At 52.4% G+C, this 14653-nt stretch overlaps 1 protein-coding gene across 4 annotated transcripts in view; it reads left to right on the top strand.

The window, feature by feature from the left end:
• Positions 1-14653, top strand: part of PHF21B (PHD finger protein 21B) — a 124600-nt gene that overhangs the window by 70471 nt on the left and 39476 nt on the right. The gene's annotated exons all lie outside the window — the stretch shown is intronic.

Raw genomic sequence — 14653 nt, 5'->3', positions numbered from 1 at the left:
TGTCAAAGGCCCTGGGAACTTCTTCTGGAGCAGAGCAGGGACTGTCCTCCTCTCTAAAGCCTAGCGCCACGTGTCTTCTCTCCCCACGCTCCTGGCAGGTCTCGGCGAGGGCTGGGACACTTCCCAGGATGGCCTGGTGGGGCCTGCTGAGCTTTTGGTGGGTCTGGAGTTAAGCAGCGAAACCAGGAAAGAGTGAGGACCAGACAGGGACAGGAGATGTGGCCATACCAGACACTTTGCAGAAGTGGGGGCAGTGGGGACTTTGGACGAATCAGAAGCTTCTGGCCGAGGGGACCTTCAATTCTTCTAACCCCAGACTCAGGGGACTCCAGGACTCCCTACACCCTCCAGGTATGGGCCCACGTGGTGTTACCCTTGGCTTGGAAACTCCTAGAGCCCCAATGCCTACCTGCCGAGTCGAGACAGCTTAGCTTGATGGGTGTGGCCTGTCCACGTGCTGACGCCTGGCCGTTCCCAGATGGGCCTGATGCCCTGGCAGGTGAGGGCTCCATTCCTGACCACGCCGTCCTGGTATACCTCTAGACTGTCCCTCTCTGCCTGGGACAATGTTGTCCCCTTGGCCTGAAAAAACTCCTACTCGTGGAAGTCCCTTCTGTTGGACGTGGACGTCTGTAAGGAGTTTCATGTTTGTTGTGACGATGTCATCACTCCTCCGTGTGCCTGTCTGTCTTAGGTCGCGTGCGGTGATGGGTGGCTGGGTACCGGGCTGTTCTAACATCCTCACCACCACGCTCCAGGACAGGGGAAGCAGGTGGGTGAGGTGCAGGTGAGGGCCGGCGGCACCTGGGAGTCAGGAGGAAGTGGCCGATGGGACTCTGAGCCCCGTGCAAAGGCCCCTGCTTGGTGGCAGCCACCAGGACCACCCTCCGGGTCAGCAGTCCCCAGGAGGGGAGGGGCTGCCATGCCCACGTCAGAGGGGAGGAAGCAGAGGTCAAGAAGGGCCCCTCTGGTCTTGTGGTTACACATGTCATGTATTTTCTTGTTAGTTTTCACCAGGAAGTCCCTCCAACTGCGTGGAAATGCAGCGACTGCTGAGCGTGGCATGATCTCAGTAAATAGACAAGGACGCTTCACGAGCCCACGGCCTGTCTCCCGGGGACTGCCGGAGCCTTCCCTGTGGTTGTGTAAATCATTTGTATTTAGTTACTGTGCCCAGAAAACCCTTCCCTTGTGGTGCCAGGTACACACAGATTCATTCCTCACTTGCTTGGGGCAGTCACGTCTCTCTCTCTCTCTGTCTCTCCCATCTGCACGACGAGCTCCAGATACTCGTCTCCCAGAATGGTGGAGATGAACTAGGCATGGAGGTGCGTGACCGCCGTCAGACGGCTCCCCCATGCCGCTTACCACTCACCCCTTCCGTGTAGGCGAGACCTTCCCGTGCACTTCCGTCGAGTCACGGGCAGCACGTTCTGATGCTCTCTTCTGGTCTGTTTCCCCAGACGGTGGGCAGAACCTCTCATCTGTGCACAAGGTGCCCAGCACAGGGTAGGTGTGCAGTGAACACTTGCTGAGTTTAGTCAGTGCCAATGGCTTCAGGAAATAGAAGAGGCCGAGCGCAGTGGCTCACGCCTGTAATCCCAGCACTTTGGGAGGCCGAGGCGGATGGATCCCCTGAGGTCGGGAGTTCGAGACCAGCATGACCAACATGGAGAAACCCCGTCTCTACTAAAAATACAAAATTAGTCGGGCGTGGTGGCGCATGCCTGTAATCCCACCTACTTGGGAGGCTGAGGCAGGAGAATTGCTTGCACCCAGGAGGCAGAAGTTGCAGTGAGCCGAGATACGCCACTGCACTCCAGCCTGGGTGACAGAGTGAGACTCCATCTCAAAAAAAAAAATAAAAATAAAAAAATAAAGAAATAGAAGAGATCTGAGGCTGTTTTCTCAGCGGGGCGGGAGCATCTGCCAATCCAACCAGAAGTCTGTCCCTGAGGACAGGACCCGCTCTCCTTGGTGAGTGCCTTGTTAGAATGTGGGGCCCCCTTTGAGGGGCTTGTGGGCACCTCTAGGGTTGCTGGAATGTTCTGTATCTTGGTCTGCATGGTGGTTATTTGGGTGTAGATGTTTGTTAAATCCAGTGAGCTGTGGCCTCAGCTCTGTGCCATTCACTGGAAGTAAAATGAGCCCTTCCTCTGGAGGGCCAGGGTTTGGGGATGGGGTGACTGGGGTCCACCCACCCTTGCATCCCTGCCCACACCAAGGCTAGCTCCGGGAGGCCTCTGTAGAGAGAGGAGCACCTGCTGGGCCGTCATCGGCATTCTGTGGCGTGGGTGCAGAGGTGCACCCTCAGTTAGATTCCAGGCCGTCATCAGCATTCCGTGGTGCACCCTCAGTTAGATCCCAGGCTGTCATTGGTGTTCCATGGTGCACCGTCAGTTAGATCCCAGGCCATTGGAGGTGGGGATGATGAAGCTGAGGCCAGCGGGACTGCATGAGCCCATCTTATGTGGGAATTAGATCTTCTCGATGACCATCTATTTTACAGAGGTCTGGAAGTCGGTGGGGACAGGCAGTTAGAGGCACTACCATCGATTGGATTTTGCTGCTACTGTGATTTGTTTGGAAGACGCGTGCCTGGCGGTGGCAGCCACTCCAGATCCAAGGGCCCAGGTGGGGGGTTCAGGGCCCCCTGGCTAGGAGGGAATAAGGACACTCTGATAGTGGGTGAGCAGTGTCTGACACAGGGACGAGTAAGTACCAACCACTTGTGTTTTTCCTCTTACCCAGGCTCAAGGGAGGCAGCGCCTCTCCTCTCTGGGGTGGGGCATTTGCCCCCCAATCTGCCCTCTCCTGGCAGCCCTTGCAGCAAGCCCATGGTCCCTCTTAAAGATCAGATTTTGCTGCATCTTTAGGAAACAGATGAGCAGAGGGAAAACTAACCTCCGGGTCTTCCCAGCGGAGCTTCGAGGCCTCCGGCCTCTGCCCCGGGTCCTCTGTGCAGTGACACGGCCTCACCCACCCTCTCCAAGGCCTCAAGGCTTCGTCTTTCCCTGTGCCCTGCCTTCCTTCCTTTTTGAGGGACTCGGCTTAGAGATGACCCCTCCTGTCTAGCCCCTCCCTGGATTTTGGACATTCCCAGCAGGCTGCTGGCTGTGCCAGTCCTTCTCCGAGAGCAGGGCGCATGGTGAGAGGGATTGCACAGGAGGCTCCTGGTGGGCTCCTGGGCCCCTGGAGTCCAGATCTCTTCCAGATGGCATGTTTTCCAGTTGAGTAGATGCAGACGTGGCCGTTTTAGCTGGTCTTACGGACACCCTCCATGGCAGAACTAGTGTGACCTCAGAGGCTGCCACTTCCGTGCAGAAGTTTCCAGAATACACCTCTACACCATGCACCTGTGGTCACTGGGGACCTCGCAACCATTTTTTTGCACCCCCCACCCCAAGATCACAACCCCCAATCCTTAGTTTGTGATGCCATTCAGAGTGTGTGTTTTTTGCTAAATAGCATAAAATTACATCCTTTCAACTTAATCAAACTGCTCTGCAACGCCGAGGGCCACTGAACGGGTGTTTTAAATGTCAGCATACGGTAGCCACTTGTGTTGTCTGGCACTTTTTGATTAAGAGCAGCTGCCTGTAAAGGCCTCTGCGATTGGTTAAGTGGCGCTGGGCAGCCTGCCTCGGCCGGCCTGGCTTTGGTCAGGGTCACCGAGACCGAGCCGGGTGGGAGCTGCCTGTGCCTGGCAGCCGGGCCACAGCGGCCGCATATCTTTGTTCCCGCGGTGCTCTCAGTAAACAGAATTGCCTTGGAGCGAGACATGAGCAGCATTCTGGAGTCAGAACTTTAGAAAATGACTCTTCGGGTGGTCATGGTGGCTCATGCCTGTAATTCTAGCACGTTGGGAGGCCGAGATGGGTGACTCGCTTGAGCCCAGGAGTTCGAGGCTGCAGTGAGCTACAGTTGCACCACTGCACTGCAGCTGAGGCAACAGAGCGAGACCTGGTCTCTGAAAAGAAAGAAAGAAAGAAAATGACTCCTTGTGGGGCTTGCTGAAGCTGGCTTTGGAAGAGGGTTCCAGCATTGAGGTCTCCTAAGAGTCCCCTGGGCGTAGCTCCCCTCTCTGGGGCTGCCGGGTATCGGGGCTGTCCCCAGCACCCTGGGAGAGAGCAGGATTCAGGATGGGGAAGGGCTGCAGACCCCAGACAGCTGTTCTGGCAGGAGAAGATACCGAGGTCCAAACAGCCCTCTGCACCTCGGGGTTGGGGGTGCCGCCCTTGCGCCCTGCCATTTCAGGGGGTTGGCCAGCAACCTATCCTGTTGGAAGAGGTGAGAGCCCTTCTGGTGCCTGTCCCAGAGCACTCTGCCTGACTCACACTCAGCTCCTGGGCATGGATTCAAGGCCCCTGGTGGCAGGGCCTCCACCTGCCCCTCCTCTCCTCCTTCACTGCCCACCTTTGGGAGCTATAGCCTCCAGTGCTCTGAGCCCCTTGGCACCCCTGCTGCTGGTGCCTCTGCCCCTCCCACCACCCTCCTATCCCGCCTCCCGACTCCTATGCGCTTTCCTGACTGCCCACTGGTAACATTCCAGTCCAGCTTGCAAGGTCCCACTCAGACACCCCCTCCTCCAGGGAGCCTTCCTGCTTCCAGCTCTAGACAGAGCTCCCTCTGTCTCCTTTATGCATATTTATTTATTATAAAATATGCAGAGGGCTCTATAATAAGCCTCCACATGTTCTCCACCCAAATGGGTAAACAGAGAGGTTGGGCAGTTTGCTTCTGATAACTTTCTTAAAGGCTAGAACACGGTAGAGGCAATAGGCATCCTCCAGCTTCCTCCTCTCCCTCTCCCCTTCCCAGGGGCAGCCGCAGTCATGAGTTGGGTATAGACCCAGCCCTGGTTGTGTGTGTTTATGGGACACCAGCGGGCAGGCCACACCCACCCCGGTGCTGGCTCTGCCTGAATGGAGCCAGGCTGTGCACCGACGCAGGCGCTCATGTTGTTCACCCTGAGGGGTGTCTTCTACACTCTTGGTGACCCGGGCAAGTCTGGTTTCTTCCCTCTGGCTGCTGGGAAGTTTTCCATTGTATGAGAACTTTCTGGTTCCTCCTCTCCGTCCTAGTGACAGTGGGCGGATCCCAGCTTTCCTGGTTGCAGGTGCTGCAGGGGCCGTCCTGTGCTCAATAGAGTTGCCCCCGCTGGAACTGCAGGCCTGGGCTCGTGGCCTCACCTCATCTGCGACCTGTCGCCTCCCCTCCCTCCAGCCCGGTGGACCCTCGCATCTCTGTGGGTCCCTCAGGCCTGCCACCTCATGCTGCATTGCTGTGGGTGTGTGTTGGCCCACAGAGGCACCCAGTACTGAGACGCAGCAGCACCATTGGAATGACTCAAGTGCCAGTGCCATCGGCTGCTGTTAGAGCACCTGTGTGCCGGGCATCTCCTGGCACAGGGACCTCCCCTCTGGTCCTTGTAACAGGGACAGCAGTTCTTGCTCTCTTGCTTTGGAGGTGGGGGAGCAATGCGTCTGGCATGACCAGGGCCAGTCCAGGAGTGAAATTCAAATGCAGGCGGGTTGGCTTCCCCATGGTGGTCCTTGTTGCAGGTATGCCGGGCATGGTGGTAAACGCCTGTGGGCTGGAGGAGGCACAGGGCAGCCAGCTGAGACCAGAGCAAGTGGAATTTGCCTGGATTTTTACATGCACTCGCCGTGGCCCTTGCTGGTCCCTCCTGGATGAGCTTGGGGCTCATGAAGGCGGGATGTCTGAATGAGAGTGGGGGACACCAAATGGGGACATAAAGGCCAAGCCTAACCACACTCCCATGCAGCAGCAGCGGTCCGTGGAACCAGCTCGTTCGTTCCTGACAGTGATAAAGGCGGCAGTTGGATTTCATCTGTGAATAATGAACTGGTTTCACATGACAGTAAAAGTGGTGCTTATGTTATATTAATATTTATTAGCGGTTATTGATGTTGGAACCGACTTGTTATCTTTGCCACACATCACAGCAGTTCTATAAAGATGCAAGGAAAATTGCAACTCGAGAAGCAATTAAATCGCCGTGCTCTGTGGCTGTGCGCGTGGCGGCTAGGCCATGTAGAGAGGAGGAGAGCAAGGCCGCCTTCCACAGGGGCTTCCTGGGGGCTTCTGGGAGGCCTGGGGCTGCCTCCCCTCTCGCCTTCCCAGCCTGGTGAAGCTCAAGTGTCCAGAGGCCTGTGGGTCCTCAGCCCCGGGAGTGGGGCCTCAGCGGTGAAGGGTGGGGGGCCTCTGCAGCCCCAGGGCCTTGACGGTGGGTGAAGACTCTGGAGAGCCTGGTCCACCCTTGTCCAGTGAGGGTCTCCGTGGGAAACACGGCCCACTGTGAGGAAGCAGCCACAGAAACCCAGTGCCTTCTGTAGACAATTGACCTGGTTTCTTTAAAAAGTTCATTTAAGCCATGTGTGGTGGTTCACGCCTGTAATCCCAGCACTTTGGGAGGCCGAGGTGGGCAGATCATTTGAGGTCAGGAGTTTGAGACCAACCCGGTCAACATGGTGAAACACTGTCTCTACTAAAAATACAAAAATTAGGCAGGCATGGTGGTGGGCCCCTGTAATCCCAGCTACTCGGGAGGCTGAGGCAGGAGAATCACTTGAACCCGGGAGGTGGAGGTTGCAGTGAGCCGAGATCACGCCATTGCACTCCAGCCTGGGCGACAGAGCAAGACTCTGTCTCAAAAAAAACAAAAACAGAAAAGTTCTTTTCATGGGAAGAAGGGGTGCTGTGGGGCTGTTCTAAATGGAAAGAGGCAGAAGAGACCCACAAATGACAGGGCTCGTCCTGAACAAGGTCCTGCTTGTAACCAATGGGACAGTCAGGGAGTTAGACTGTGGCCCAGCAGTTCGAGGACAGCGGGTGTGAAGCTAGTGCTCCCGTGTGGGGTGGGTCCTGGTGGTGCGTGCTGAAGTGGGGGCGGGAAGAGCTGAGGGGTCCCACACGGCTGATGTCAAAGCCAGCGCTGGAACCCCTCTGCCCTGCCACAGTTCCAGAGCCAAGTGCCTAGAGCGCTCAGAAACATTAAAGACAGATTTTTCTAGAGCCACGTGTGGCTTTTGCGCTGGAAGGTTGTAGGGTCTGCACCGACACCTGTCTCCTCCCCGCTGTCTCCCTGTGTCTGAGCTTCCTAGAGATTTCCCCAGCTGTACCCCCACCCCGCCCCCTCCCCCTGCCCCGGACTCAGCCGTGGCAGGAAGAATTTGAAGTTATCTTTGACTTTTATGGCCCGTTTTCCCCCCCTATTAAAATGCTTGGAGCTGTAAACGTAGTCACAAGCTCATTGATCTTGAAGAAAGTGCGGCTGTAAACTACCTGGTGCTGGTGAAATCACATCTGAGATGATTGTTTCTGCTGGTGTCGATAAATTCCAGCTTGGAGCAGAAAGGTCAGCCCTTGCCAGATAAAATGGCTTTCAGCTCGCTAATTAAAGGTTTGTAGGGAAGTGGAAGCACGCACTCGGGTAGGCTTGGAGTGAAGAAAACACGTAGAGATTGGAGAGCCTGAAGCCAGCTTAGCGCTGGCGGAGAATGGACGGTTGTTGGAAGGGGACGGCGGTGTTCGGGAAGGAACCCACCGTCCCCAGGGGGGTGAGGAGGGGGCCCTGTGAGGCAGCCCTGTTTGCAGCAAACTCTTCCGCAGATCATGGGGACTTTGGACTTTGACTCAGAATCATCTCTCCTTTGGTGCTGGGGCTGTAGGTCCATGGTTGCAGAGCCCACTCTTTCTGCCAACCTAGCTAAGGGTGCTGGGTGCTCGAGGGCACCCCATACTTGCTCCCTGAAGAGCTGCAGGGCACCTCGAGTCCCAGGCAGGGGCACACACACCGCTCTCAGGTTGGTTTGGAGTTTTGGGGGGAAGCGCATGGCCAGGCGTTGTTTGTTGCCGGCCTCCTGCGGGTGTGGACGTTTCCCCAGGGTGGGTTGTGTCCCTTTCTTGGTAACTGAGTAGGGAGGATCAAGTGGAAATAGCTCTTCCTGTCATCTCCTCACCTCTCTGTCGGGGCTCTGCCTCTCCGCCCACAGCTCTCCTGTGGGTCTCCCCTCCTTTCTCTGTCCCCGGCTGTGAATTCCTAAAGTAAGGGCACAGGAGTTGCCAGGGTCCCAAGTCAGGAGGGAGGGTCGAGGCTTGACCAGATATGAAGGCCCATAAACACAGACACAGAGCCAAAGACGCTCCAGAGAAGAACTCGTGTGGAGACAGAGCTATGCACACCTGAGTGGGTATCGGAGAAAGCAACAGCCGCTGCTGAGCAACACCCAGACGCAGATACACGGTCACTCCTGGCCCACAGCAACACCCGGATACAGCCATGGCCACCCTCGGCTCACGCAGCAACACCCGGACGTGGATACATGGCCACCCCTGGCTCATGCAGCAACACACAAAACACACAGCTACCCATGGCCCACGTGGCAGTACTTGGACATGGACACATGGCCATCCCAGCCCACACAGCAACCCTTGGTCCACAAGGCAACATGCAAAACACACATGGCTGTCCTCGGCCCGCCCAGAACTATCTGAAGGAGCAGCTTGACACAGCAACCCCCCAGGACTCACAGAGGCACATGTGGGCTTGGAAAACACGACAGCACACACCCGCCTTGCCTGGAGGGCCACCCCACACCTCCTCAGGGGCTGGGCTACGCCCGGAGGCTTTATCTGGGGCATCTGAATGAGGACAGAAGCCCCAGCAAAGCAGGTTCATGCCTGTTCTCTGGCCCCTATGGGATCTGCTGGCCAGCCCCACCCATATGGAAATTTCTCCTCTCGGGGCCCCACGGCCTGCCCCTCTTGCACCCACTTACGAGGAACCTGCCTCAGGAATCCACAGCAGGGACATGCTGCATGGGCCTTCCCACCACAGAACCTGCTTCCTGGGGAACCCACATGCCATGTGGACCTTCCTGCCACAGAACCTGCTTCCTGGGGAACCCACATGCCATGTGGGCCTTCATGCCACAGAATGTGCTTCCCTGGGAATCCACTGCAGGGACATGCCTCATGGACCTTCCCGCCACAGAACCTGCTTCGCAGGGAACACACCTTAGGGACGTGGCACGTGGGCCTTCCCACCACAGAACCCGCTTCCCCAGGAACACACCTTAGGGACATGGCACATGGTCCTTCCCACCACAGAACCCGCTTCCCCGGGAATCCACCGCAGGCCGGGCCACGTGGGCCTTCCCACCACAGAACCCACTTCCTTAGGAATCCACCACAGGGCTGTGCCCTGTGGGCCTTCCCACTGCAGGGCCTGCTTACTCTTGGTGTGCGGCCCCCGGTGAGTGGAGTCACCTGGAAGCTGGCTCATCAAATGGCTGCTCCTGCTTGCCTCCCACCCCCACGGTCTGGGCTGGCCTGGGGCCCTGACTGTTGACGAGCTGCATAAATGGCACTGGCTGGCAGGCCAGGGGCGGGGAGATCAGAACCTTCCACACACCTTGTTTTGTGGAAGTTGGGAGGACACTGGTGATGGAGTTTGAGGTAATGGGGAGGACAGTCCCCATAACCCCCCATCTTTGAGACATGCATTTGGGAAGGTGGGCATCAGGTGGCACCTGAGGTGGTCTCAGTACTGCCCACCAGGCTGTGCTGGTCAAGAGCAGCAGGCAGTGTTATGGATTGGGAGCTGCGTCATCCAGTGGCCGAGGCTGTTTGTCATGTGCTCCGCATTGCATAGAAAGCTCTGTTTCAACAAATGTCCAGAGTGGATGTCCAGGGGAATGTGGGTCATTTGGTTCCACGCAGAGAGGCAGGCAGTTGGCTCAGAGGACATGAGCCTCTCAGAGTTTTGACCCCCATGGGACAGGTGGCAAAGAGGAGGCAGGAACTGCCGTCCGAGCATAATCAGAGAAGCAGCTCTGTGTGTGGGGCCTGAGACCCTCTGCTGTGTCATTTGAGGTTGGATGATATTCATTCTAGGGGTGGAGAGAGATTAGATAAGGAGAGAAATGGGGAGGGAATTTTTAACAGCTTTGTGGAGGTGTAAGTGATACACAATAAGCTGCATGTATTTAGAATGTACAATATAAGTTTGACAAATGTGAACCCATTGCCACAATCAAGATCATGAACACATCTTTCTCCCTGAAAATACCCTGGTGTCGTTTTGTAATCCCTTCCTCTCGTCCCTACACCATCTCCACAAAACCTGGGATTTATTTTCTGTCACTTTGTTTGCAATTTTCAGAATTTCCTGTAACTAGCATCATATAGTATGGATATTTTTTGGAGTCTGGGTTTTTTTTGGCAGTGTTATTTTGTGATTCATCCATATTGTGTGTGTCAGTAGTTTATTCCTTTTTATTGCTGAGTAATAGTCGTGTGAAGATACCACAGCTTGCTCATCCGTGTACTTGTTGGTGAGCATTTGGGTTGCTTCCCGTTTGTGCTGTGTTGCCAAGAGCTGCTGTGAACATTCACGTACAAGTCTCTGTATGAACGTGTGCCTTCCCTTCTCTTGGCGAACGCTTAAGAATAGAATGGCTGTCTCATATTGTAAATGTCCTAGTCTGCCCAGGCTGCCATAACAAAAATACCATGGACTGGTTGGCTTAAGCAACAAATCAGTTTCTTATGGTTCTGGAGGCTGGGAAGTCCGAGATCAAGGTGCCAGCAGATTCAGTTCCTGATGAGGGCTCTATTCCTGGTCTGCAGATGGCCACCTTCTTGCTGTATTTGCCCATGGCAGAGAGAGAAAGGATGAAAGAGAGAGGACAGAAAACTCCCTCGTGTCTCTTCTTATGAGAACACTAACTGAGGGCTCCACCCTCATGACCGGATCACCTCCCGGAGGCCCCATCTCCAAATACCATCACATTGAGGGTTAGGATTTCAACATTTGGATCTGGGAGAGGACACATACGTTCTGTTCATTGCCATACATACGTTTAACTTTTTAACTGCCAAACTGTCTTTCAAAGTGTATCATTTTATGTTCCCAACAGCAGCGATTGAGAGTTCCAGTTGCTCTACATCCTCACCAGCACTTGATTTGTTCCGTCTTTTTAATTTTAGCCATCTGAATAGGCTTGTATCGGTATCTTATTGTGGTTTTAATTTGCGTTTCCCTAATAACTAATTATGTTTAGTATTTTTTTATTTGCTTATTTGCCATCAGTAGTTGTTTTTGTTGTTGTTCTCCTTCCTCCCCTTTTCCCTCCCCTCCCTCCACTTCTCCTTCTTCCCCTCCCTCCCTCCCTCTTCCTCTTCCTCTTCCTCCTCTTGTTTCTTCTTCTTTCTTCTTCATCTTTCTTCTTCTTCTTGGATCTCAATTTGTCACTCAGGCTGGAGTGCAGTGGTGCAATCATGGCTCACTGCAGCCTCAACCTCCTGGCCTCAAGTGACCCTCCTGCCTCAGCCTCCCAAGTAGCTGAGACTACAGGCATGTGCTACCATGCTCAGCTAATTTTTAATTTTTTTTTTTTTTCTAGAGACTATATTGCACAGGCTGGTTTTAAACTCCTGGCCTCAGGCGATCAGCCTACCTCTGCCTCCCAATGTGCTGGGATTTCAAGCATGAGACACTGTGCCTGGCCCAGTATATCTTCTTTAGTGGAGTATCTATTCAAATATTTTGTTCATTTTAGTTGAGTTGTTTGTTTTCAGATTATTGAGTTTTAAGAGTTCTTTCATGTATTATGGATACAAGGCTTTCATCAGACAGGTGATTTGTATGTGTTTTTTTTCCAGGGTGTGGCCACTTTTTGCATTTTTCTAACATTGTCTTTCCAACTTTGGGAGTTTCTTATTTTGTTGAAGTTAATTTATTATTTTCCCCTTATATCGATTATGTTTTTGATGTTGTAGCTAAGATTCTTTGCCTGACCTAACATCCCAAAGATTTCTCTTACATTTTATTTGAGACATTTTGTTCGAGCAGTTTTATAGTTTTGGTTCCTACATTTAGATCTCTGATCCATTTGTTCTTTTTTTTTTTTTTGATATGGTATGTGGTATGGACTGAAGTTCTTTTCTGTTCGATTTTAGTATATATCTCCTTGTTCTAATACCATTTTAAAAGATTATCTTTTTTGTACTAAATTAATTACCTTTTTGGGCTTTGCTGAAAATCAATGGACCATATATGTGTAAGTCTACTTTGGACTCTCTGTTCTGTTCCATTGACCTATTTATGCATCTTAACACCAATGCTACACTGTCTTGATTACCGTAGCTTTATAGTGGGTCTTGGAGTCAGATAATGGTAAATCTTTCCCTTTGATTGGTTGTTATTTTTGTTTGTTTCATAGTTGTTTTGGCTATTCTAGGTCCCTTATAATTTCATATGCATTCTAAAATCATCTTGTCAATTTCTATTTTTTTTTAAAAAAAAAAGCTGACTGAGATTTTGATTGGAGATTGTGTTGAATCTGTAGATCAATCTGGGAAGAATTGAAATCTTAACAGTGTTGAGGCTTCTGATTCGTGGTTATGGTATATCTCTTTCTTAAGTCTTTAAAAATTTCTCTCAGCGATACTTGGAAGTTTCTATTGTACAGGTCTTATATAGCTATTGTCAGATTCATCCCTGTTTCTTATTTTTATTTATTGATGCTATTGCAAATGGCATTTAAAATTTTTTGAATTTCTAAATGTTGGTGTCTAGTGTATAGAAACACAACTGATTTTTTTTTTTTTTTTTTTTTGAGATGGAGTTTCGCTCTTGTTGCCCAGGCTGGAGTGCAGTGGTGCGATCTCGGCTCACCACAACCTCCACCTCCCAGGTTCAAGCGATTCTCCTGCCTCAGCCTCCTGAATAGCTGGGATTACAGGCATGCACCATCACGCCTGGCTAATTCTGTATTTTTAGTAGAGACGGGGTTTCTCCATGTTGGTCAGGCTGGTCTTGAACTCCTGACCTCAGGTGATCTGCCCGCCTCGGTCTCCCAAAATGCTGGGATTACAGGCATGAGCCACCGTGCCCGGCCCACAACTGATTTTTATATATTGTTCTATCCTGCAACCCGGCTAAACTCATTTATTAGTCCTAACAGCTTTTTGAAAATCTGTTGAGGCCGGCATATGGTTTTTCTTCTTCCATGTGTTATTTTAGCAAATTACACGGCCTGACTTTCAAATGGCAAAGCAGCCCTGCAGTCCTGGGATAAGCCCAGCTTGTTCATGATGTCTTATCCTTTTTGTTATTGTTAGAATTGATTTGTTAACATTCGATTAAGAATTTCTGCATCTGAGTTCAAGAGAGAACCTCACTGGTCCCTGGCCACTGATGGTTTGGCTGGATCTGAGCAAGGGGTCCCTCTCTCCCCATCAGGCAGGCTCATGGGGTGCAAATGTGGCCATGTAGAACTGCTCAATCAGGACCGGGAACAGTGGCTCATGCCTATAATCCCAGCACTTTGGGAGGCCAAGGTGGGTGGATCACCTGAGGTCAGGAGTTTGAGACCAGCCTGGCCAACATAATGAAACCCCGTCTCTACTAAAAATACAAAAGTTACCCAGGCATGGTGGTGGGCGCCTGTAATCCCAGCTACTCGGGAGGCTGAGGCAGGAGAATCACTTGAACCCAGGAGGCAGAGGTTGCAGTGAGCCAAGATCGCGCCACTACATTCCAACCTGGGCAACAGAGTGAATCTCCATCTCAAAAAAAAAAAAAAGGCCGGGCACCGTGGCTCATGCCTGTAATCCTAGCACTTTGGGAGGCCGAGGCGGGTGGATCATGAGGTCAGGAGATCGAGACTATCCTGGCTAACATGGTGAAACCCTGTCTCTACTAAAAATACAAAAAATTAACCGGGCGAGGTGGCAGGCGCCCGTAGTTCCAGCTACTTGGGAGGCTGAGGCAGGAGAATGGCGTGAACCCGGGAGGCGGAGCTTGCAATGAGCCGAGATCACGCCACTGCACTCCAGCCTGGGAATAGAGCGAGACTCCGTCTCAAAAAAAAAGAAAAGAACTGTTCCAGTTCCATCAGGGGCTGTGGGTAGTGGTGGTTCCCACAAAAGGAGACTTCAAACAAGTGGGCACCCAAAGCACGTCTCCTATACGCGTGTGGGCCTGGAATTCCTGGGAGGGTGCCATCTCCCTTCTCCTTACCCTGAATGTCCACCCTGCTAGTGGTGCTGCCATCCCATCGTGTGTTGGCGAGACCCCCATACTGGGGGGCTGGGATTTGGGAGGCATGTCGGCGCACACCCAGGCCGTTCCCCCTCCTGAGGGACCCAGTGCAGATACGTACCAAGGGCCTGAAAAATATTCCTGCGTTTTGGTCCACAAATCCCCGTATTCAGACTCTCCTACAGAAACGCTCTGTGATGTGGAAATGGATTTATCCACAAAGATGTTCGCTGCAGCATTGTTCATTAACTGGAAAAAGACGGAGCTAGAACTCAAATTTCCAAGAGTAGAGGATTGGCTGAGGAAATACCGTTATGTCTGCTGAATGGAAGATCCCATAGCCATTAAAGGAGTGATTTATGAAGATCGTAGCGACATCATACCTTGTCTTTAAGTGAAAGTAGAAAAATAGGTTACAACATTCTATATATAGCTATATTAAAAATTCACTTAAAAGAGAAAGCCAATGTGTAACAAAGGGTAATTGATTTCTGGGCAGTGCTGTTCTTTTCCTTTTTCTAGTTTCCAAACTTTCTGGAAGGAATATCGATTACTACTGTGATTTTTTAAAAATTATAA

This window comes from Hylobates moloch, unplaced genomic scaffold (genome assembly GCF_009828535.3).
Source record: "Hylobates moloch isolate HMO894 unplaced genomic scaffold, HMol_V3 SCAFFOLD_19, whole genome shotgun sequence".
Taxonomy (NCBI): Eukaryota; Metazoa; Chordata; class Mammalia; order Primates; family Hylobatidae; genus Hylobates; species Hylobates moloch.
This window is presented reverse-complemented; position numbering and strand designations above follow the sequence as displayed.